Consider the following 26,031-nt stretch of genomic DNA (forward strand, 5'->3'; position numbering starts at 1 on the left):
ACGTACTATAAAACTATTTCAGAACCGTTTGTATTTTTCAATTTTCTCCAGATTATATTGCCAGAGTCCAGAAAACTGATCAAATAATAATTATTACAGTAAGACTGGTATTAGTGGGACAGTAGTGATAACATCACACATACCTAACACTTGCATCCACTTTGCAATTGACAAGGAATGTCATTTCCCAAATAGCTTCTCATTTGAACCTCATTTCAGCTGTGTGATGTAACAGTTATTAAAAGTCCTAGAAGTAAGTTAATGAGCCAGCCTCCTTCACATCTTAACAGGGGCTTTCTGGAGATGGACTTTCTTGACACCTAAGATCAAAGCATTGTTACTAGCTTATAATCATGATTTTATTTATTTATTTTTGTAGGGAGCAAGGGAGAAGCCCCATCAACATGATAAAGAACACGCTATAAAAGGTACCAATACCTCTTTTCATAGAATCCTTATTTAAGGCATAGGGTAGCTGCTACCCCCTCTGGGAAGCCCACCTAGCTGCCCAGAAAGAACATTCTTTGTTCTTTCCCTTGCTGCCAGAGGTACTTGATCAAAGCTTCTATGTGGGTTTCCTCTGTCATCTTGTACATGAGCAGCACGTAATCCAGTACTTAGCGCACAAAATAGATGCTCAGGAAATAATATTGACTGATCCATGATGCATATGAGTGAACGAATTGATACATGATTCATAATTGGGACCACTTCTGTGGGTGGAAGGTGGTTCACCAAGTCGAGATTTCTTAATTTAGTGAGGGTTTATAGGCTGGAGGGTCAGAAGGGGCTCTAAAGTTTTAACTCGGAACTCCTCTTGTCTCAATCAAGTGTAGATTGACGCTGGCCCCCTTCAAGGGGCATCTTTTGAAATGCTTCAAAACGTGAGTAGCAGTCTTAAGAGATATCAGAGTGTTAGATGTGTCTACCAGTCTCCAGGAGGGCCCCTTGCAATTCTGTCCTTCCCGTAAACTTAGAAATTTGTAGGAAATGGAATGCACTCTAGTTACTGTTTTAAAGGCTTGCAAAAATTCTCAAAGGCAGCAGCTTGTAGGCAAGGCTCCTGGCAACATTCTACTGATTTCTTAAGTATTCAATTCTGAAAAAGAGCAGGCGAACGTGGAAAGCGCAGCGGTTATCATTAGTGCTGATAAGCTGCTTGTCAGCACTCTGGCTCCACGTTATGCAGAGAAGCTGCAGGCTCTTCTCACTGATGAGCAGGAGAGCTAGTAAAAGGCTTCAATGGGGATATTTGAGACAGGTCTGCTGTGGCTTCAAACACGTAATCAGCAGAGTTCTTTATGGAAACCCAGTTGAAGCTCATCCTTCACACCTCGGTACATTAATAACATTAATTTCACTCAGCCTTTATAATCAGAGAGTCCCACCTACAGACACTCATTTGAAGATGTCTGAGGGCCCACACAAGTAGGGAGGTAATAATACTTCTCCTAAAGAAAACGGCTCCATGGAAAAGGTGGAGATTAGGAAGAGTAATAATTACACCTGAAATGTTAATAACTGGATATCTTTTTCTGAACTCTTACAAGTATTTACATTTAAAAAGATAAAATTGCTAAAAAAAAAAATTAGAAGACGAATAAGAGCAGTTTCAGTGGAAAATGGGCAATTTTCTTTTTTGTTGTTGATGTTACTGACTAGTTTCCTTAGTGATTCTTCTATGTGAGCCTGGAAAACTGAAGGAGACTATTATTATGCAAAGCATTCTGGCACAAATGGCATCACATATCTCATACGATGGGGGGGATTTCTTGGGGAAAAAAAAAAGGAAGAAAAAAGAAAAGAAAAATGAAGCTTTCAGTGTTTGGGGTTTTCAGTGAAAATTCATTGCCATGCTTGCCAATAATATCCTGCAGCTGGATGCTTGCTACTGCTCTACCAGGAGGGGAGAAACTAGAAATTCAAACAGCTTCATATTAAGCTCTTAAATTCAAGGTAGGGGATAATAGAATATAACTTTTAATGAATTTTAACATTTCTCTCTTCGCAAAGATCACATAAGAAATAATATTCACAGATATTAGAGAGTACAGGTAGAAAACATTTATTTTTAAAATTTTGAGATAATATTGGTGAAAATGAGAAAAGCAAGCATTGTAGGTTTTTAAATTTGATATAAAGGAAACAAATGATGTCCTCCCATTAACAAAGCAATGAACTCAGCTACTCAGAACCCCAAATCTGTAATATTCGCACCATCTATCTGTAGCTTCTGTACTTCCTCTTGGCCCAGATGAGGGTTGGGTTTACTTAATGTACAAAGAAAATCAATCATGTCTATTTCTAATGTAGATTCAAGGCTCTCCCATCTTGAAAGAAATTCCTGGAGGGCTGTCGGGTTATGACAACTCTTCCCTTGGACTCTCTGCCAAGGCCAAGCTAATCTTGACTCAATCCTTCGTTCCCATCTTCTTCATCCATAAGATGAATCTTCAGTCTGGAAGGGGTGGAGGAAACAGAGAGGGAATTTACATGCATTCCCATCTCCAATTCCATGCACATTATATTCCAAGCTACTTAAGTATCTTTAAATGCTCCATGGTGTTTATTTCTGTAACACCGTAGTAATCTTGAAGAACAAAATAGTCATCGGAAGGCTAGAGAAATGCTAATGTGATTTGGATTTTTTTAAAAAAAATCCTTGTTATTGCTAATTTCAAATATATTTGAAAATAGAAATAATAAAACAAAATCCCTTAAACTTATTATACAGCTTCAGCAGTTACAAATTCATGTACTGTACCCTATTGCCTATAATATATCTACTTCCAGCCTACAAACTTTTTTTTTTTTTTTTTGCTTTTTAGGGCCACACCCACAGCATATGGAGGTTACCAGGATAAGGGTCAAATTGGAGCTGTAGCTATGGGCCTACACCACAGCAATACCAGATCTGAGCTATGTCTTTGACCTATACCACAGCTCATGGCAATGCCAGATCCTCAAACCAAATGAGCAAGGCAAGGGATCAAACCTGCGTCCTCACAGATGCTAGTCAGCCTCGTTAACCATTGAGCCACAATGGAACTCCCCAGCATGCAAACTTTTGAAGTAAATCCAAAACATCCTATTATTTTATCTCCCCCTTTCAGTATATGTCTCTAAAAGAACTCACAATATTATGAAAATGTCAATATCCTAGCTAAAAATTGAACGATAATTTAAAAAATATTATCAAATATCCGGTAAGCATGCAAACTTCCCATATCACATAAATGCTGTAAGTGGATTTATTTTGTAGATAATTTGAATCAGAACCCAAATAAGTCCATATGTGATAGTTGATTTTTTTTATGTTTCTTTTAATTGTTAGTTTTCTTCTCTACTTTCTCTCCCTCTTTTATTTCTTGCTTTTGCTGTGTTGTTGTTAGAGAAATCAGGTTGATTTTATGTACTTGAACAGTTTCCTGTCTTCTATATTTCCTCAACACTGGTAATTGGATCTAGAGGTTTGATAAGAATTGGATTAGGTATTTTTCCAAGACAATTTCATGAGTGGTGAGGTGTTCTGTCAGAAGGCAAAAAATGTCCAATTTTCTCTCTTTTGTGATGTTAGCAGATATTGATGTTCAAGCCTTAGCTCAAGATTCCTTTTCTTCCTAATGGCTTCAGTTATTGGCCGGGATGCTATAATAATAAAGTGAAACTTCCTCTGATCTACTCTTAGATTATCCAGTGGTATGTTAGCATGGGAAAAGCAGGATAAATGTTTGATTCTTTCTCTTTATGAAATCATTTCCAAAATAAAGAGTTCAGTTCCTGGCATATTCCAATGATGATCAATTAGGGTGGGATTTTTTTTGGTTGTTGTTTTTTGAAGGTTTTTTGGTATTACCATGAATTCGTGGAAGTAAATGTTTAATATATTTCAGTACATTGTACATAATTATTTTCATTAGTATTCAAATTATTTCAGCCCATGGGAGGCTCTTCAGTTTGGCTCTTGAGATCTTTTGAAACTTAGTTTTTGATAGATTCATGGCTATCGTGTCTTACAAGATACATTAGGTGTCTTACAAGATATATTAGGCATCTTGTATGTTTCCTGCCCCAGGCCTGGATAATCTTTTTGCTAAGGATCTTCGGATTCTTTTCAGTAGGAAATGGTCTGTGGAGAACAGAGCTTGGATTTTAGGTCAAAATATGTAGGCATATGTCACACCTAAGTTGGCCATTGTTTCCTTTCAGTAGACAGAACCAGGTATAAGTTCTTATTTTTTTAAAGAGAAAATATTTCAGGCCCAGTATCAAATTTTCTTTGAATATTCAGGTTTTACATTTGTATTTTCTTCTTTGCTGTCAATTTCAGCTTTAAGAACATAATGGTTTTTATGTCAATGTCTGTCTAGTCATTTTTGTTCTCTGAAGCTCACTTTCTGGAAGATTCTTCAGGAAAGATTTAAGGGTTATTTATCATGAACCTGTATGTTGTTAACAATTTGTGGGTAACTGGATATAAAATCCTGTCTTATGCTTTGTTCTTTGGACATCTTAGAAAAGTTACTCCACTGTCTTCTGTCATTGCTGGCCTTCAAGAGTATTGCCATTATTAAGTCTAACTGCAGTGTGAATTTCTTTTTTGCTTGGAATTTTTATCTTTAAGGTTCAGTGATTTTATTAAATATTTTGGTGTATTAGGGTTTTTTATTACTACTGTAATAAAAGACCACAAACTTAACAGGTTAAAAAAACACAAATTTGTCATCCAATTCTGTAGGTCAGATATCCAAAATGGGTCTCATTGGGCTAAAATCAAGGTATCAGCAAATATACATTCCTCTCTGGAAGCTCTCAGGGACAGTCTGTTTCTGTGTACCTTCCAGCCTCTAGAGGCCACCCACATTCCTTGGGTGATGGACCCCTTCCTCCTTCTTCAGTGCCAGCACCATCACATCTCCCTTGACCTTTAGAAGTCAACATCTCCTTCCCACCACAGCCAGGAAAAATTCTCCTCCTTTAAGGATTTTGTGTGATTAGATTTGGGCTCATTCAGATAACACAAGATAATCTCATCTCAAGGTCCTTAACCTTATTACACCTGCATGCAAAGTCCCTCTATCACCCAAGGTAACACACAGTGCATCAGATTAGGGTGCAGACATCTTTGGGGAGCTGTTTACCACACATGATATTGTCTCCTCTGGGTCAGTTTCCCAGGAACATGGTGGATCAATTCAATATGGAGTTTTCAAATCTTAACCTTATGTTTGAAACCTTTTCTTGAATTACAGCTTTTTGTTCTATTCCATTGCATTGCTCTACTTTTCCAGGGACTTCTATTACGTATGCTGGAGCTTCTTTACTAGCTTCTAATTTATCAGTTTCATTCTAGTTCTTTTTATTTCTTTTTTCATTTCTATTGTATTTCTTTTTTTTTCACTTATTCTCTTAATTGTAAATTTATCTTAATGTGTATTATTCATTTACTCTTGTGTTTCTTTTAGTTTAGTCTTTATTCTTGAATACTTTTTTTAAATTCTCTTCTGGATCTTATCACTTTATAATAGAATTTTTAAGAACAGTTTTATATAAACAAAAACTGAGCAGATAGAATTCCTACATGTTCCCCTCCCCTAAGAGACTTTCTCCATTTATTAGCATCTAACATTATTGAGGTTTACCTATTACAATTAATTAACCAATCTTGATATGTTATGACTAAGTCATGTCCATAATTTACATTAAGATTCATTCTTTGTGTTGAACAGGACTTTGGGTTTTAATGCATGCACAGTGTCATATATCCTCCACTATAAAACCCCATAGAAGAGTTTCTCAGCCTTAAAAATACCCTATGAATTGGTGTTCCACCTATTTATCCAGCATTTCTTCCCCTAAGCCCCTGGAAACCATTTTCATCTTTTACTTTGTCTAAAGTTTTGCTTTTTCAACTATGGTCATATATTTAGAATTGAAGAATATTTCAGCTTTTTTGATGACTTTGTTCATGTAATGGGTATGCATTTAAAGTTCCTCCACATGTTTTCATGATTTTATAGCTCATTTTTTCTTATTCTTGAGCAATATTCCATTGTACTACAGTTGTAGATCCAGCCACTCACTAATAGACTCCTTGGTTGCTTCTGGTTTCTCATGATTATGAATAAAGCTACTACAAATATGCCATGCATGTGTACCCTTTTGTGTGGATATATGATTTCAAATCCACTGGATAAATAGCTAGGAATGTAATTGCTAGATAGTAAAACTGTGTTTACCTTTCCAAGAAAGTGTCAAATAGTCTTCCAAAGTGGCAGTAAAATTGTGCATTTGCACCAGCAAAGGTGACAGTCACTGCTGGCCCTGCATCAGGGCCAAAATCAAGTTTTGGAACTTAGCCATTCTAATAGGTGTGTAGTGGTACTTCATTGTTGTTTAGTTTAAAATTAGCTGCTGAGCATCTTTTCCTATGCATATTCGTCATCTACATATCTTCTTGTTGAGGTGTCTATTCAGTTCTTTCCCATTTTTCAATTGGATTGTTTTTTTTTTTCCCTATGATTGAATTTTAAGAATCTGTTGTGTATTTTGGAGGCAAGTTCTTTATCATATGTATGTTTTCCAAATATTTTCATCTGTTATGTGGCTTATTTTTTTTTATTCTCTTAGGAGTATCTTAGAGTAGAGCAGAAGGTTTTAGTTTTAATAAAGTATAAATTATTAATTTTTTTTGAAGGAAAGTGCTTTTCATGTTGTATGTAAAAACTTATTGCCAAATCAAAGGTCATTTAAATGTTCTCCTGTGTTATTTTCTAGAAGTTTCATAGCTTTGTGCTTGCCTTTTAGGTCTATGATGTATTTTGAATTAATTGTCAAAGGTATAAGATCTTTGTCTAGAGTCAAACTTTTTTTTTTTTTTTTTTTTGCATATCGATGTCCAATTCTTTCAGCATCATTTGTTGAGAAGACTATCTTCTCTCCATTGAATGACCTTTGCTGCTTTGTCAGAGATCACTTGACTTATATGTATGAATTTATTTCTGGACTCCCTACCTATTGTGTTTCATTGATATAATTGTCTAGTCTTTAGTGAATACTGTGCTGTCTTGATTAGTTTAACTTTATCGTAACTTGAAGATACTTCTCTATTTTTTTCCAGCATTGATTTGGCTCTTGTGGGAATTTTGCCTTTCCATATAAACTTTAAAATCAGCTTGTTATAGCCACAAAATGAGATTTTGATTGGGATAGCATTATATCTACTCAGGAATAATTGGCATCTTAACAATGTTATCTTCCTACCAATGAACACAGAAAATCCATTTGTTTCACATTTATTTGATTTCTTAGAGTTTTATAGTTTTCTTCACTTAGCTCCTGTATATTTTTGTTAAATTTATACCTAAGTAGTTTATTATTTTCATGCTAATGTAACTAATATTGTGACTTTAATTTCAAATTCCAATTGTTTATTGCTGGCATATAATCAACTATTGTATATTAACCATAGTCCTGTAACCTTTATATAGTCACTTATTAGTTCCAATATGTTTTGTTTTGTTTTTCTACTCTGGATTTTTCTTCATAGACACTTGTGTCATCTGCCAAGACAGCTTTATATCTTCCTTCTCAATGTGTGTACCTTGTATTTTTAAAAGCCATATTGTATTAGCTAGAATTTCCCATACAGTATTGAATAGGAACAATGCCTTGTTCTCATATTTAGGGGAAAGTCATTGAATATCTCACTAAATATATGTTAGCTATTTATGTCAGATATATATTGTTCTCCAATGTTCTTTATTAAGTTGAGAAAGTGCTCCACTGTTCCTAGCTAATTGAAAGTTTTGATAATGAATATGTAGTTTTGTCAATTTTTTTCTGTATCTGTTGATGTATTTATGATTTTTCTTTAGCCTGTTGATATGATTGATTATATTGACTAATATTTGAATTGTGAACCAGCTCTGCTTTGCATACTTGAAATAAGCCCCACTTAGTCATTGCTGTGTAATTCCTCTTATACATTGTTCGAATTGATCGATTTGATTTGCTGATATTTTGCCGAGGATTTTCACATCTACATTCATGAGAGATAGGCCTTTTTTTTTCTTCTCTGGTAATGGCTTGATCTGGTTTTGGTGTTTTGGTAATGCTGGCCTCATAAAATGGGTTAGAAAGTAGTCAGAAGAGATTATAGAGAATTGACTCCATTTCTTCCTTGAATGTTTAATAGAATCACCAGTAAAACCATCTGGGCCTGATGCTTTCTTTTTGGAGGGTTATTAATTATTTATTTACTTTTTTTTCGTAACTATGGGTGTATTCACATTATCCCTCCTGTGTGAGTTTGTGCAATAGGTGTCTCCCAAGGTTAGGTCTATTTCATCAAAGTTATCCAATTTATGATCACAGAGTTCATAATATTCCTTTAGGATTCCTTTAATGTCCATGAGACCAATAGTGATCTCCTCTCTTTCATTTCTGATTTTAGTAATTTATGTTTTTTCTTAGTTTATAAATTTTACTGATCTTTTCAAAGTATCAGCTATTGGTTTAGTTGATTTTTCTCTATTGATTTTGTTTTCAGTTTTATTGATTTCTACTCTATAGTCTTTTCTTCTGCTTGCTTAGATTTATATTGCTCTTACTCTATTTTCATAAGATGAAATTCATGTTATTGATTTTAGATTTATCTTCTTTTTAAATATGTAAAGTCAGTGCCATAAATTTGTCTGTAAGAACTAATTCCAGTAATTGCATATCACAATTTTAGATGAGTTTTATTTTCATTTAGTTAAAATTTTTTTAAATTCTCCCCACCCATGTGTTTTTAGAAGTGTGTTGTTTAGGAATTTCTGTTGTGGCTCAGGAGAAACAAATCTGACTAGGATCTCTGAGGATCCCTGGCTTTGCTCAGTGGGTTGAGGAACCAGCATTGCCATGAGCTGTGGTGTGGGTTGCAGACAAGATTCAGATCTTTCATGGCTGTGGTTGTGGCATAGGCCATTGGCTGCAGCTCCAATTTGACCCCTAGCCTGGGGAGCTCCATATGCTGTGTGTGTGGCTCTAAAAAAGACAAAAAAAAAAAAAAAGGTGTTGTTTAATCTCTAAATTTTTGGGATTTTATAAGTATGTCTCTATTATTTTCTAGTTTAATTTTATTGTGATCTGAAGGCATCCCTTACATTATTTCTAGTCTTTAATGTCTTAAGATGTGTTTCATGGCCCAGAATGTGGCCTATCTTGGTGAATGTTTCATGTGATCTTGAGAAGAATGTATATTCCATTGTTGTTGGATCCAGTTGACTGATGTTAAGATTAACTATATCCTTAATGATTTTTTGCTTACTGGATCTATCAAAAGTGAAAGAAGGGTATTGAAGACTCCAACTGTATTTATTAAATTTATCTATTTCTCTTTGCATTTCTATAAGTTTTTGTCTCATGTATTTTAGTGCTGTGTTGTTAGTATATGCATATTCAATATTGTATTTTACTCTTGGAGAATTGACTCCTTTAACATTATTCAATGCCTCTCTTTATCCCTGCTTTCTCTTGTTCTGAAGTCTGCTTTATCTTAATATAGTTATTCCAGCTTTCTTTTGATTAGTATTAGCATGGTACATCTTTCACCATCCCTTTACTTTTAAGCTATCCCTGTCTTTATTTTTAGCTGCATCTGTGGTATGAGAAAGTTCCCAGGCCAGAGATCATTCATGTACCACAGCAGTGACAATGCTGTATCCTTAACCCACTGAGCCACCTGGGAACTCCTATCTTTATATTTAAAGTGCGTTAGTGTAGACAATATACACTTAAAAAAAAATCTACTTTGGGAAGTTCCCATTATGGCTCAGCAGTAATGAAACTGACTAGTATCCATGCAGATGAGGGTTCAATCCTTAGTTCCACTCAGTGGGTTAAGGATCCAGTGTTGCTGGATCTGAGGTATAGATGGCAGATATGTCTTGGATCTGGCATTGCTGTGGTGTGAGCTGGCAGCTGCAGGTCAGATTCACCCCCTGGTCTGGGAATTTCCATATGCCACAAGTGTGGCCCTAAAAAAGAAAATAACTCTGACAGTCTCTGACATTTAATTGGTATATTTAGGTCATTCTCATTTAATGTTATTGGTATAGTTGGGTTTATATCTACCATAATTATAATGGTTTTATACTTATTGCTCTTTTTTCTTTGTATTTCCCTTACTATCTGCTTCTCTAGTATTATTTGAATACTTAATATAATTCCATTTTCTCTGTTCCCTTAGCATTGCAATTATACTTTTAAAAAAATTTGTTAGTGCTGCCCTAGAGTTTGCAAATATACATTTTCATATAGTTTAAGTTCACTTTCAAAAAACACTAGTGGTTCACAAGATACATAGATACTTTTAAACTGAGTATTCATACTTATCTCCTCCCATTCCATATAATATTGCTGTCATTACTTATCCATATAATATAATCACCCAACACACTGCTCTTCTTATTACTATTAACAAGTCACTATTTGCTATAGCCATTAAAAATGAGAAAAAATATTTTCTTTACCTTTATTTACTCCTTTAACGTTCTTCCTTTCTCTTCGGAGGTAGGCATTTTTGACCTGTATCCTTTTCTTTCTCTCTGAAGAACTTTTTATTTTTTATTATTTCTTGCAAGGAAAGTCTGCTGATGATAGATTTTTATTTTTCTGAGGACTCTGTATGTCTACTTCATTTTTAAGGATTTTTTTTGGGTAAAGAATTCCAGGTTAGTTTTTTAGTGTTTTTTTTTTTTTTTTTTTCCTCAATGATCTAAATATTTTACTCTATTCTCTTGTTGTTTGCCTGGTTTTTGACAAGTACTCTGATTGGTTTCTGATAAGTAGTCTGGTGTAATTATTATCTTTTCCCTCTATAAGTGCATTAGCCTACTAAAGTTGCCATAGCAAAATATCACAGACCAAGTGACTTTCACAATAGAAACTTATTTTCTCACAATTCTGGAAGCTAAAAGTCTAAGATCAAGATACTGGCAGGTTTGCTTTCTCCTGACGCCTCTCTTTGGCTTGCAGATAGCATCTTCTCACTGTGTCCTCATGTGGCCTTTTCTTGCTGCATGGGCATCCTTGGTGTTGCTCTTCTTATAAGGGCACTAGTCATATTGAATTAAATCCCACCCTTATAACCTTATTTAACTTTAATTACATACTTCAAGGCAGTCAGCATATGAATTTTGGAGGGGAAACAATTCAGTCCATGATAACAAGTAAGGTGTTTCATCCTCTGGCTTCTTTCAGGATTTTCTCTTTGTCTTTGGATTTCTGCTGTTTAAATATCATAAGCCTAAATTTAGCTATTTTGGTGTTTCTCCTGTTTTGTGTTGTCAGAGTTTCCCAAATCTGTGGTTTTGTATCTGTCATTAATTGTGGATAATGATGGTCATTGTTGCCTTAAATATTTCTCTTTTTTTCTCTTTTCTTTCTCTCTCCCTGCCTCTTTTTCCTTCCTTCCTCCCTACCTCCCTCTCTCCTTTTTTTTTTCTTCTCTTTCATCCATGTGATATTATAATTACATGTGTCATATCTTTTATAACTGTTAAGAGTTCTTGGATATTATGTTCCATTTTAATTTTTTATTTTCCCTTTGCATTTTACACTAGGTAGTTTGTATAGACATGGCTTCAACTTGAGTGATTCTGTCCACAACTCTGTTAAGTCTATGGTGAGCCCAGAAAAGACCTTCTAATTTGTTCCAGTGTTTTGGATTTGTAGCCCTTCCTTTTGATTCTTTTTTAAAGAATCTCTCTGCTTACCCATCTGTGCTTATATGTTGTCTACTTTTTCTGTCAAAGCCCTTATTATAGTCATCATGGCTGTTTTAAATTCCCTGACTAATATGGAAATCTATATCAAATCTGTCAGGTTCTGATGCTTGCTTTGTTCAGACTGAGTGTTTCACGCCTTTTAGCAGGCTTTGTAGTTTTTGTTGAAAGCTGGAAACAATGTTGCGTAATAGAAACTGAGGCATTTAGGCTTTTAGTGTGAGGTTTTATGTTCATCTGGCTGGGCGTTGAGCCGTTTACTCTTCGCTGTAACTGTAGATGCCAGAGGAGTCAGTATTCTCTGGTTTCTTCAGTTTGTTTTCTCCCCTGGTGTCTTTGGATTTGTCTGAGAATTTCTCCAGGAGTCTGTGTCCTGCAGCTCTTTCCATTGTACCTCATTGTCATTATCCTGGGGCCCTATCAATATGATGGGAAGATAGTGGGGAGGAAGGGGAAATCATGGTATTGAATTTTATGATGAAATCTCTATTATTTAGGGGGGGTCTAAGCTTCAGAAGTGCTTATTAGCCTTATTTATTTGGTCTCCCCTGATTTGAGATAGGAAGGCTGGAGGAGATTAGCGCTGGCCAGTTGCCCCTCCTGCATGGAGATAAGGCTCTGGTGATCAAGTTTTCCTTGGAGGCAGGACTTTGTTATGGAGGAAGCTCTGGGTATGGTTGCAAACAAATGACTACCTTTCCCTTCTTCCAGAAACAGGAGGGGATTTTTCTCTAATTGTAACCCCGAGAACCTGGTTCAACTTTTGGATGTAAAACTCCCTCAAGTGTGGGAGTCCCCTAACACTGGCCTCAGGAGTTTTTAATCTCTCGTGCTAGCCAATTTTTACCCTCCAGAAATTCATCAAAATTACCATTTAACTGTTTCTGCCAGTTGCTGGCTCCAAAGGCTTCTGGCTCAGGTACGCTGATCTCCGCTTGAATTTCTGGGTTCACTTGAGAAATAAAATATTGCCTGCCATATCAGTAAACAAAGGATGTCATAGCCATCAGTGATGGCAGCCACCTCCCTAGGTGAGCCAGTGATCCCTGAGGGAACTCAGGAAGGAAACAAAGACTACCTGATGTCTAGCAGCCATCAGGCTGCAGCCACTGCTGAAGCTGAGCTCCGAGGAAACTCAGGATGTGAAATCACAGGATACTGGCCCCAGATAGCTGAGGTGCATATCAGAGGAATGATTTCGGTGAACCCTGACTCCTGCATCCTCTCATGCATAGAAAAGTGCTAAATTCCTTAACTTGAGCTCCCTACTTTTATTAACAGTAATCTTTTGTTCCCACTATCTGCCCTTTGTTGCAAAACTTGTATGTATCTTTGCTCTGACCTCACCTCCTCAGAGCAGTTTTCTCAGAGATGCTGCCTCCCAGTTTTCGCCACTGAATAAAACAACTCTCAAACTTTTAGGATTTTTTTTTTTTTTTTTTTTTTTTTTTTGTCAGAACACATGTTTCTTCAGATTTTGGCTAGTCAGTCCTGTGACCTCGGTTCTCTGATGAATCTAAGAACAATGATTTTCAGTTTGTTCAGCAACTTTGTTTTCGTGATGGAGTGACTTCTAAGATCATTGTATATCGGAGTTAAAACTCAAAGTCTTATTTATTTTTAATTCTTATGTCTTTATTTTCCTATCTTCTATAATTTTCTTTATTTCCCTGAACTGATTTTGAAACATGAGGTTACAGGTTTTAATCTATTTTGTGCATATGCCCTTCTGACATTTTTCTCTTGTTTTTTATTATTCCTTTAACTGTGGTGAAATTACTAAGGATTCAACCACAACTATTTTCTGTTGTTCATTCTTGGTTTCAGAAATTTTAAAAAAGAAAGAGTGGATCAAGATAGCCCCTTTAACTTTATGACCCTAAAGTTCTTTTACTTTTATTTTCAGGGCCTCACTAATGGCATATGGATCTTCCCAGGCTAGAGGTGTCAAATCAGAGCTGCAGCTGCCCGTCTACACCACAGCCACAGCAACGTGGGAGCTGAGCCACATCTGTGACCTACACTACAGCTCACAGCAAGGCCGGATTGCCAACCCACTGAGCGAGGCCAGGGATCAAACCCGCATCCTCATGGATACTGGTTGGATTTGTTTCCACTGTGCCACAATGGGAACTCCTGACCCTAAAGTTTCATGTTCCATTATTTTCACAAAGTGTTAAACTTCATATAATATAAATGGTCCTTGGCTTCTTGAGATTTCTTGTCTTTGTCCTTCTTTCCAAGTGTTGTCTAGTTCTATTTCCTTTGACCTGTGGACTAAATTGTGCCCCCCCCACCCCCCGCCGCAACCCAAATTCATTTGTTGAAGCCCTGACACTCAGTATAACTGGATTTAATGGTAAAAGGGCCTATAAGAAGGTTAATAATGGTTAAGTGAGGTCATAATTGAGGCCTTAGGCCCATAGGACTGGGGTTTCCACACCAAGTGAGTAAGACGCCAGGGACCCCTCTCTTTTCATGTGCACATGATGGAAAGGCCATATGAGGACCCAGAAAGCTGGCAGGTGTCTACAGCCAGAAAGAGAACTCTCATCAGGATCAGATTTTCCAGCACCTTGACCATGGATTTCTAGCCTCTGGAAAATCATTTCTCTTGTTAAGCCACCAATCTCTGGTGTTTTGTTCTGGCAGCCCCAGTTGTCTTATACACCCCCTTAGCCACGTCCTATTCAATTTACATTCTGTTCCTCTGAGTTCCTCTGTAGTGTAGGACTTTGTCTTGGAGGAGAGATTTGGAGAGTTAGTTTGGGGGACATAATAGGGTCTATGCTGCTTTCATTTCTGGACACCTTAATCACAAAACCCCTCACATTTTTAGCTGCTACTAAAATTGGCCCATCACTCTACCCAGTGTAGCTTTAGCTATTTGGGTTCTCTGATTTTCAGATTTTTCAGATACCGCATTGCTTCCCTCTTCTTTTTTATACGCAGATACTACATGTGTCTTATCCTACGCCTACCCCTAGTCTAGTTAATATATTTGTTGGGGTGGTTAACTTAGATACACTAAACGACACTACCACTCCTGTTTCCCCAGTATTCCAATAATTAGTTATTACTGGACTTGCTATTAATACCTATTGATATTTTATAATTGAATATTAAATACATTATTTCCAAGCAGAGAGCAAAAGAAAATCAAGATTAATAGGTGCCAGAAATAATTATACCAATTTTTAAAGATTATCAAACCATTAAAATACCGTAGACAAAGCGTTCTTGATTTTTTTTCTGGTAATGTATTAAAAGAACGTATTTTACTATCTCAGCAGTAGTATGATGTACTAGTAGATACTTTAAATTGCAAGGGACAGAAATGTAACTCAAGCTAGCATAATAATTTATTTCAAGCTAGCGTGATAGACCTCTTGGCTCAGGAAACCAAATTGCTTGCTTGTAGTGAACTAGGTCCCTGTAAGGATCTTCCAGAAGGAAACCCGAGCCTCATTGCAGGATCTCCCTCTTTCCTACATCTGCCTTTGCTTGACTTTGTACTCACTTCGTATAAATTTTCCTGATAACAACCAAAAAACTGCTAGCACTCCTCCTTTTACATCTTTCTAGGAAAATACTCAGAAAAAGTGCTTTTCCTCCAACTCCAAATATAGCAATCCTGGAGAAGCGCTTTCTTGGTCTAGATTGTATCACCTGCTCATGCTGCAACAACTGCTGGACAGAGAAATGAAATGCTTTGATTGGACCTGGAACAGTAATGGTCCAACTTCATGTCTGTGGAGGGAAGGTATTGCAGCTCCATTTAGCACCACAGTCATAGAGCAAGAGAAGCAGATCTTGGACAGAAACAATTTCCTGATGTCAAGAACTAAACAAGGTGCATCTGAGATTAATGTAGTAATTGTACATGAGAGGTGCTGGTTAGGATTCATGATCTGCTGGAGATTAAGCTCTAGTGGTGAACAAAACGATGTAGCACTTAACAAGCCTGATTCCAAAACTTCACCAAGTGCAATGGAATTAATAAGGGTATTTGAATTATTTGCAGAAGGCACAAGCCTTGAGGGGCAAAGCTAGTGTGCCTGTAGGTAGTTGTCTTTATTTTTATGTTCATCAGTAGGAATTGATATTTATTGAAGTATAAATACAGTGGCAACAGACACATCTTAAATATATAGGTTAATAAGTTTTGACAAATATAACTCAAATTTCAATGAAAATACAGAGTGCTTTCACATTCTTAAAGTTTCCTTTACTGCCTGTATCCATTAAATTCTAACACTGAGAGGCAGCTACTCTTGCAGTTTCCGTCACTGTAGATTAGTTTTGCCTGTTTCTGAACTGCACACAAATGGAACTATATGGAAGCATTCTTTTGTGTTGGATTCTTTCTCTCAACATAATGTTTTTTGAATTCTATGCATACTATTATGTGTATTTTCATTTTTGTTACCAAGAAGTATACTATTAAGAATTTTGTGTATCTATTTTCTTGTTGTTGGATGAAGAATTTGTTTTCCTTTTTTTTTTTTTTTCCATATGTGACGGATACTTTTTTATTTTTTTGAAAGTATTGTTGGTTTACAGTGTTGCATTAATTTCAGATATACAGCAAAGTGATCAGTTTCATATATGTACTATGTAACAATATAAAAATGATAAATATATATTTTAGATTCTTTTCCATTATAGGTTATTACAAAATATTGAGTATAGCCCTGTGCTATAAAGTAGGACCTTGTTAGTTTTCTGCTTTACATATAGTACTGTGTATACATTAACCTCAAACTCCTAATTTATCACTCATCCTCAGCCCCACTACCACCTTGAGTAACCAGAAGTTTATTTTCTATATCTATTTCTATTTCGTAAATATTTTGTTCTTTTGTATCAATTTTATTAAATTCCACATATAAGTGATATCATATGATATTTGATATTCATATGTCCTGACTTCACTCAGTATGAGGACCTCTCGTTGCATCCATGTTGCTTGAAGTGGCATTATTTCATTCTTTTTATGGCTTAATAATATTCCATTGCATATATGTACCACATCTTCTTTATCCATTCCACTGTTGATGGACATTTAAGTTGCTTCCATGTCTTAGCTGTTGTAAATAGTGCTGCAGTGAACTTTGGGGTGCATGTAACTTTTCTAATTAGAATTTTCTCCAGATATATGCCCAGGAGAGGGATTGCTAAAAAATAGAATGGTAGTTCTATTTTTAGTTTTTTTTTTTTTTTTTCATTTTTTTGGCTTTTAGGAATAATACTTTTTGTTCAAGTCTTGTTGTAGACATATGTTTTTATTTCTCCAGGAGTGAAATTGCTGGGCATGTGCTTGTTTAAAAAAAATATACCCAATGGTTTTCCAAAGCCATTGCACTCCCATCAGCAGTATATGAAAAATCCAGTTGCTTCATAACCTCACCAACATTGTGTATTATCAGTTTTCTTAAATTTAGCCACTCTAGTGGGTGTTAAGTATCTCATTTTGGTTTTTAACTTGCATTTACGTGATAACTAACACTAGACTATACTTTATTGAGTACTTAGCAACCATTTTATGTATTTTTTAAATAATGGCTTTTTAAATGCTTTATTTGATCAATAGTTATTTTAGGTATAAGTTCTTTATTAGATATTTGTAATATGCATATTCTTTTAGCTGGCAAATTCTTTATAAACTTTCATTGGTCTTGAAGCATCTTTATTCTCAAAGGGTATTTATGCTGGTTATAGAATTCTAAGTTGTATACTTTCTTTGACACTTTAAAGATGATGTTTCATTATATTCTAAACTGAATTTTTCTGATAAGGAGTTAACTGTCATTTTTATCATTGTTCACCTGGAGGTGAAGTATTTTTCCCTCTGAATTCTTTTAAGACTTACTCTTTATATCTTGTTTTCATCCTCATAGAAAAACATCGTTTCTATGTTGTCCCGGATTTTCTTATGCCACAGTATTTCAAATTCTACATCCTAACTGGAAGCAGAAGTTTGATAAATAGTATAATAAAGGTTTTAAAAGACCAGAGTGAGCTTGAAATTAGCCAAAATCACCAAAAATAAAATTTTCTATATGAAAAGAATACTTTTTTTGTTTGTTTTTGCTTTTTAGGGCCGTACCCATGGCATATGGAGGTTCCCAGGCTAGGGGTCTAATCGAAGCTACAGCTGCCAACCTACACCACAGCCTCAGCAATGCTAGATCCAAGCTGTGTCTGTGACCTACACCACAGCTCACAGCAATGCTGGATCCTTAACCCACCAAGCAAGGCCTGGGATCGAACCTGTAACCTCATGGTTCCTAGTCAGATTCGTTTTTGCTGTGCCACGACAGGAACTTCTAGAAAACAATACTTTTTTATTATTAAAAATTTTAATAGAAAATTGACAAAACATAAAAATTAAACTTGGTTTAACCCATAACCTCATTTTGCTGAATAAATCATTCTTAATATTGTAGTAGGTTCATCTAATGAAAAAACACACTGAGATACCTATAGCTACATAGTTATATAAATTGGGATAACATGCTTACAATTTTAATATTATTTGTTCAAATTTAGTTTAATTTGTTTTAATTTAATGTTTTTGAGCATAAATATATTAAGTGCTAAGAATGAACATATGTAAAACCCAGATCCTCATTTCAGGATTTTGCCAACTGATGAGAGAGATACATAAGGATGCAACAAAGTATCTGACAATATTTGTTCTTGTCTCTCTCAAGGATATTTGACTAGAGCTTATATAACATGAGGATTCCATGAGAATGGGTGTGGGTATTGTGTGTGTGTGTGTGTGTGTGTGTGTGTCTGTGCACATGCACATGTGGTGAGCAGTTGCTCAGAAAAGGGATGAGGACATGCCAGTTAGAGTGAGTGATGTAGAGGCAGAAACATTTAGGATATACTCAGGGAGAAGCATGCAGCATCTCATATGGTGCAGAGAAAGAGTCCGTGGAACGGCTGGTGGGAGAGTAGTGGATGAGGTTGGACAGGAAGATTCAAGGCAGGTTGTCTGAGGACATGGAGGCCCGGCCAATGATTACAGATCATTGCTTATAAAGACTTGACTTTGCAGCCCTAGGGAGCTGCCTCAGCCTTGAAGCTAAGGAATCACATAAATGTCTCTGTAACCTAGAGAAGTCGCTCTATCCACAGTATAAATGACAAGATCAAGAGGGAGGAGACCATGCTGGAGGCAGGGAGATTCATACTCAGGCTGCCTCATTAGCTGAGGGTCAGGGTGAGGATAAAGAGAAGCTGAACTAAGAGGCCATGGGGCATCAGGGTAAAGGTGTACTCAGGAGCCAGCGTTTATATGCATACTTTAGACTGTGACATTGGGAGCTCAGGTAGCTTCTTTGTATCTTGAGGAGAATAATAGTGTGGCCCCTCCTAGGTTATAAGGAGGATAAAGGGCGTGTTTTTTTTTAAGCACTCGGAACAGTGTCTGGCACTCCGTAAGAGTTGAGCATTTGTTAAAATATTAAAAAATAAATATAACTCAACAAATAAGGCAGTAGATATTTAAAGAAGTCAGATATAGGGTGATTTCAGGAAAACTGACCGTGTTTGTTGATTGTACAGATATGGCCGTGGCTGATTTTCTAGCTTCCAGCATAGATTGTGGCACCAACATGGGAAGGAAAGCAGAATATCCATGGCTCAGAGGAAAGAGAGAATAAGTTTAGCTGAATGTGCTGTTTTAGATTTGCTTTTTTTTTTTTTTTAAGTCTTTTGTCCTTTTAGGACCACACCCACGGCACATGGAGGTTCCCAGGCTAGGGGTCTCATCAGAGCTGTTGCTGCTGCCTACACCACAGCCATAGCAACATAGGATCCTAGCTGCATCTGTGACTACACCACAGCTCATGGCAACGCTGGTTCCTTAACCCACTGAGTGAGGCTGGGGATCGAACCCACAACCTCATGGTTCCTAGTCGGATTTGTTTCCGCTGTGCCACGACAGGAACTCCTAGATTTGCTTTTTGTCTTTTGTCTTTTTTGATCAATCCTACAAGGCCAAAATTGAAGAGACTTGGTGTGAAAATAATTTACATAACAAACCCACAGGGGTTGAGTGACCACAAGCTTATGTGGGCAGTGCCGAGGCTTGGCTTAGTCTGACTTTATAGACAAGTGGTGTTTACCCTGTACTCAGCATGAGCTGGACTCTGTTCTAAGCAACAGTGTTAAATTGTGGGCCTACGTGAAGTCTGGTATTTACACTCCAGAGGTGACCAGAGAAAAGTAACAGGGAGAAAGTGATTTTTTTCAGTTGTGTATGTTGCATAAAGGTCCTGGGAGTATTTGGTCTATGTGTCCCCATAATCTATTGCTTCTACAACATGATATAGCACACATTTGGTGTTAGTACTTAGACAACATAATATAACACACCTTTTGGCGTTACTACACTTGTATCTGCCACCCCCAGTATATTATAATCTTATTGCTCCTTGCTGAGCACCTACTATATGCTGGACATAGTAATAGGTACTTTCCAAAAATGATTGTATTCAATTCCTACAGCAGACTTGGGTGGAAAATATCAGAAATAGTCATAGAATGGATTTTTGTCTGAGTATAAAATATATGACACTATAACTGAGAGGCAAAATCATCTGAAAGAGGTAGGGAGTTGTATGGGCCTCATAACACACTTAAAGAGAATTTTGATCAGAAGAAAGCTTGATTGTAGAGATATAGGAAAGAAGATACAGCAAAAATGAGAAAGTCTTTTTAAAAAGAGGGGGAGTTCGTGTTGTTGCTCAGTGGTAAGAAACCGGCTAGTAACCATGAGGACATGGGTTTGATCCCTGGCTTCAGTGGGTTAAGGATCCAGCGTTGCTGCATGGAAGACATGGCTGGGATGTAGGCTGGCAGCTTCAGCTTCGATGTGACCCTAGCCTGGGAACTTCCATATGCCGCAGGTGTGGCCTGGAAAAGACAAAATTTTTTTTGGTCCCAGTAGCTCAGGCTCTCATCAAGGTAGAAATAATGTAAATCAGCATCTTTAACCTTCAAGTGTTTCTGCTTGCATGTGAAAAATCACCTTACGATATGAGTGCATCCAGATTCTTTTAATGGTTTGATGCCTTTAAGTATCTAATTCTTTGTATTTCCTTTATTCTATTTCCATACTCAACACAGCAGTCTCCTCCCCACACAGGGAAAAAGCACTAATCATATAGGTATTTTTGTCCTGCTTCACGGTAATTTTTCCTGAGAAACCAAGAAAGTGGTTTCTGATTAGGGTCTGGCTTTCTTTGCAGCCTGACTGCAGGAGAGCATGGGCTGAGCAGATGGCCAGCACATATTTCTGGTCTTTGTGACAGCAGTGCTTCACTGTAAATCCGTAAGTTAGCATTCTGATTTCCGAGCCCATCTTGTATATGCCTCTGTGCTCATGAATCAGGCTGTCGGGGTCTGATCATCCCTTGATATGATAGGAGTTAGTCCCTGTGTCTTCCAGGCAGATGGTTAGAACACATTGCTGGCTTCCTTTAGATGATATTCGTACACACACACGCAGATTATACATATATGCATATATATATACACACACATATATATGCGTATATATATGCGTGTATATATGCATATATATGCATGTATATATGCGTATACATATATATGCGTATATATATATATAATTTTTAAATTTTTATTATTTTAGTACACAAAATAAGCATGATATAGATTCTGAGCTGCAGAAGGCCCATGTCTTTATTGTTCACCACTGTTTGCTCTATGGTTGGTGATGCCATGGCATGTGTTGGAAGCTTAATGACCGTGTTTTCTTAATTGACTAATCAGCATGTTTGCTAAAGAAAAACTAGAGAATGTGAATAAGCAAAAAGAAGACAACAAAAAGAGAAAGAGTTCAAATGGGTGGAGACAAGGCCAGAGGCAGCCTAGGCCAGGGAACAGCACAATGTTTCTGTAAAGGATTAGATTGTCAGTATTGTCGTCTTGCCAGCCTACAGTAAGTTCTCTAAACCACTAAATTCTGCAGTAATGATATGAAGACTGCCATAGGTAATATATCAGTGAAAGAGCATGGCTGTGTTCTAATAAAACTTGAAATAAGTAACGGGACATATTTAGCTCATGGGCTATAGTTTGCCGACCCCTCGTCTAGATTATTAATCCTGGAGGAAAGATGATGAGAAATTGAATCTTGGACCTTATGGTTATAAGTGTTAAATACAGTGTCCCAGAAGGAATCCAGGGTTTAAGAATGTTGTGGGTGTCTTTATCATGTACGACTTCACATCTGCTCACTGTACTCATCCTCTTACCCCCTGCCCTGTGTAACTTCCCTGAGAGGGTACAGAGGATCAAAGCCATTGAGGAAGGTACCAGCATTCCTCAGAGGCTCTGTAGAAGGAGAATTTGCTTGTGGGATGGACTCTTCTACTTCAGTGGGAATCATGGGGTCCTAAAGAGCCCAAAATCATGTTGGCAGCACTTAATTGCCAGGAACATGATGACACCTTGACCATAAAGGAAAGCAGGGATGAGATGGTGCTCAGAGTTTTTGACTTTCAGTGGTCTTTCTCATTGGTTGGTTAATTATGGTTTCCCCATGGACTTATGACCCGTTCTGTGAGTTGTCAGTAAGAATTTCCTCCAGCATCCCTAGTGTTGTTCAGTAGGTTCAAGTACAAATTGTTCTTTTTAGGTGGGGGTGATGTTTATGTATTTAACAAGGCTATCACCTCACAAAGGCTTACTATAAACACACTCATTTTCCAAGTGCCTAACTAGCCTAGAGAAGAGACCAATGCTCAATTCTGATATGAACCATTTCCTAAGGAAACAAAGTCACTAACTAGTGAAAGGTTGAGTGATTTCCATCATGCAAGAGGAAGGCTTTCCTCACTGTAGTAAGCATTTATTTGGAAAATAGATCTTTCCTGCGAGCAGTACTTTTGCCAGCATATAACTGTCCCTTGGACTTGATGACATTCTGATTCACCATCCTGATGGTCTACACAGCATTGCTTCTGACAAGGAGGCTCATTTAACAGGAAAAAAAACAACAACAAGTATAGCAATAGGTTAATTCTCAAGAAATGTGTTGATGGCAATTGCATACCTGATTACCCAGCAAGAGTTTGACTAATAGAGGATCCAGTTAATATGCTGACTGGAAGAAATAATTGCAGGATTGGGGCATTTTCCCATAGGATATGCTTTTAACAAGCAACCAGTAAAAAATATAGGGGTCTGAAAGTAAAATGATGGAAGTTGGAAAAGGACCCCTCATTATTATACGAAATGGACAATTTGAATAACTCGGGATTCCTAACACTGTAATGCTAGGCTCTAGTACTTTAGATATCTTAGTCTCCAGAGAGAAAAATTTCTACCAGGAGACTCAGCAATTCCGTTCTACTGAGTGGGGAGCTGAATTTCCACCTGACCATACTTGGTTTCTCATGCCACTGAAATCACAGGCAAAGAAGGGAATGTCTCTGCTGGCTGGGCTTATTGACCCTGAATACTAAGTAGAGACTGAGTGGTTAGAGCAAAATGGGAGTACAGAATACTACATTCAGATTCCAGTAGATCTTGGGTGAGGATCTTGTTAGTCTTTGCATTTTCCTTTTTTCCTTTAGGAAATTTAAAAAACTAGAGCAACAAAATAAATAACAGTGCTTCTGATAATTCGTATTCTCGCAAATAAAGCTGCGTGTCACTAACAGATGTACAACTGTGACCAGCTGAGGGCAACGGGACAGGAAATAGAAGAATAAGGAGGATATAAATATCATGTGTTCTTGAAACCAGATTTACAGTTGATGACTGGAGCAGCTAAGCTACATTTCTTCATAACAGTTCATCTATATGAACTAAAATTTTCTTCTGGGTAACCTTTCCTCTATTCTTTTAGGTAGGGGTTGCTTTTAGTGGTCAATTTAGTCTTTATGGTAAAGAATATTCAGGTGGAGGTATGAGTGAATTAAAGAGAAATAGCATCACCCAGAGATGAGTGTGGTACCTCTAGGAACTTTGTATCTTCTCTCTTGGGAGAGATGAGGGAGAGGGGAGAGAGTTTTTGTTTTTATGCAGGATAGTTTCATCTTGTTAGGAAGATGCATGAAGTTGTTATACAGAAATTTAAATGGAGGCGAGAAAATGCTTAGGGATGCTACATGGCTAAAAAAGTAGATTTTGCTTGTTATCTACCTGTTGTGTCTTAGCATCAAGCTTACCTTTACTTACTTTACTTTGTGACACTGTGGTTGGGATTCTGTAAGTAACATTTTCCAGACTACTTTATACACTCCCTTCCAGTTGGTTTTTGCATATGGTAGTCACTGATGGCAGGCAGGAGGGAGAGAAGATGGGAAGGACTTTTCTTTGTCAGCTTTCTCAGACAGTCAAGGACAACTATGGCTTTAATCTCCAGCTTCATTGCACCCTTATTGCCAGTTGTGCAAAGTCCCTTCAGAGGTCCAGAACCCAACGGAGCACCCTGCTTCTGGTTGTCCGTGCATCAGCTGCAAAGCATCCTTGGCCCCAGGGAAAGTGAAACCCCAGCTATGCTGTGCTGTTCTCAGAGGTCTGAGCACCCACCACAACAAGGCACAATTCTGTTAGCTCCACCCCTTCCCAGTGGTGACCATTGCTTCTTACAGTTACTGATAATATCTCAGTTAGCCGAGCCTTAGGGGTAGTAACTGCTTCCTGCAGATACTAAGAGCTGGCGATCTCAGCATCCTAACCCTTTTAGCCCTTCAACCCTTTGTGATTACTTGCTTGAAATTCCTACTATACTTTTCTGTCTCAATTTTTTTACTTTGGGGAGCTAGCCTCTGGCTGGTATACTACTTGAGGACAGGCATTAGCTCTGTTGAATCATTAATTCTTGGCACTCAGCACAGCACTTGACATACAGGATTACTGAATAAATGCAAAATGTGAGGCATAATGAATTTTATAGAACATTTGAAGCACTGCCAGAGAGGTGAGCTTTCAAGCTTTGCGGCTGGGTATACTAAAAATTAAGGAGATGATTTCAGTTCAACACAAAGAGAATATTTCCATTTCCATTAATAGAATAAACAACCTACAAAAACGCCAAATTGCCCATCACTGGAACTATTGAATTGGAAGATAAATGACCTTTGGTCAGGGGTGCTGTAGAGGGCAATTCCTTAAATGTGTTGAAGATTACAAAACATCATGCTTGAATTACCTTCTAGCACTAAGATTCTGTGATCCTTGTTTATAAAATATATCCTAAATCAACTAATATGCTTCAGCACAGGAGAATAGCAATCATATATATGCCATTTGCCATTTGCAAAATACCTTATTTCATTTTCTTTAAATTTCACCAGTTTTTGTGAGGTAGAGAGCACAGTAATGATATGTTACAGATGAGAAAACTGAGGTTCCAAAGGTATAGCTCATTCCTTGTTTGTTTACCTTAAAAAAAAGGTCAAGATTGCAACTACAGTTCTGTTTGAAGTCTTTAAATTCTGGTGTGTGTGTGTGTGTGTGTGTGTGTGAGAGAGAGAGAGAGAGAGAGAGAGAGAGAGAGAGAGGAGGGAGGGAAGGAAGGAAGCAGAAAAGATTGGAATCAGAGGATACTGAGATAAAATCTGGAACTTCCGGATCCCTAGAGGCTTTAAACTTTGATTTGTATAAAAAAAAATTGTCACTTTTCAAACCATTATTCTTGTTTTCTGGTACAAAATACTCTTAAGATCTATCCATTTGCCCAAAATTCCAAGAACAGCTGAGTCTTTTTTTTTTTAAAGAATGTTTTCTTTACTAAAAAGCAAATAACATACTCCATCTTTGTGGAATATCCATTTTTGAAATATTGAGGTTAGGCCTATTCCTGGTTTTTGACCTTTCTTCCTGCATTTATCTCAGTGGGTCTCTGAGTTTAGTTTTACATTGGAGAGCTAAGTGGCGTAACCCTTCTGATGATTTTATGTGTGCAAAAACAAAGGAATGACACCAAGCAAATATTTCTGCTAAAATTAGGGAGGTCATGGATGCATTCTTTGGCACCAGTATCTTCAGAAGTCAGACTTTTCTGACCCCCAAACAGAGTGGCATTTAAATGCTAAATGCACACAAGCACTTTGTGTCTTCTGTTACTAATTTTAATGAACACTGAGCTTTAGAAGTCTGCTCGGTGCTGAACTCAACACTGGGAGTTTAATATGCACTTGAACTAGGAAAGTTACCAGAGAGTGTAGTTTTAGGCCCAAGAGACATCTGGTAGGTTAATAAATATTCC

At 37.1% G+C, this 26,031-nt stretch overlaps 1 long non-coding RNA gene across 4 annotated transcripts in view; it reads left to right on the forward strand.

Annotated features, from left to right (window-relative positions):
• LOC110255654 (uncharacterized) overlaps positions 1-26,031 on the forward strand; it is a 163,951-nt gene that overhangs the window by 44,136 nt on the left and 93,784 nt on the right. For all 4 annotated transcript variants that reach the window (XR_002336257.2, XR_014818260.1, XR_014818261.1 and 1 more), the window contains exon 3: positions 380-428. This is a non-coding gene — a long non-coding RNA (uncharacterized LOC110255654). The remainder of the gene's footprint in view (positions 1-379; positions 429-26,031) is intronic.

The sequence above is a fragment of the Sus scrofa genome, chromosome 10 (genome assembly GCF_054392235.1).
Source record: "Sus scrofa isolate SSC_HxYL_T2T_F1_AM1 chromosome 10, Sscrofa_HxYL_maternal_Yorkshire_Landrace_v2.0, whole genome shotgun sequence".
In the NCBI taxonomy this organism is placed as follows: domain Eukaryota; kingdom Metazoa; phylum Chordata; class Mammalia; order Artiodactyla; family Suidae; genus Sus; species Sus scrofa.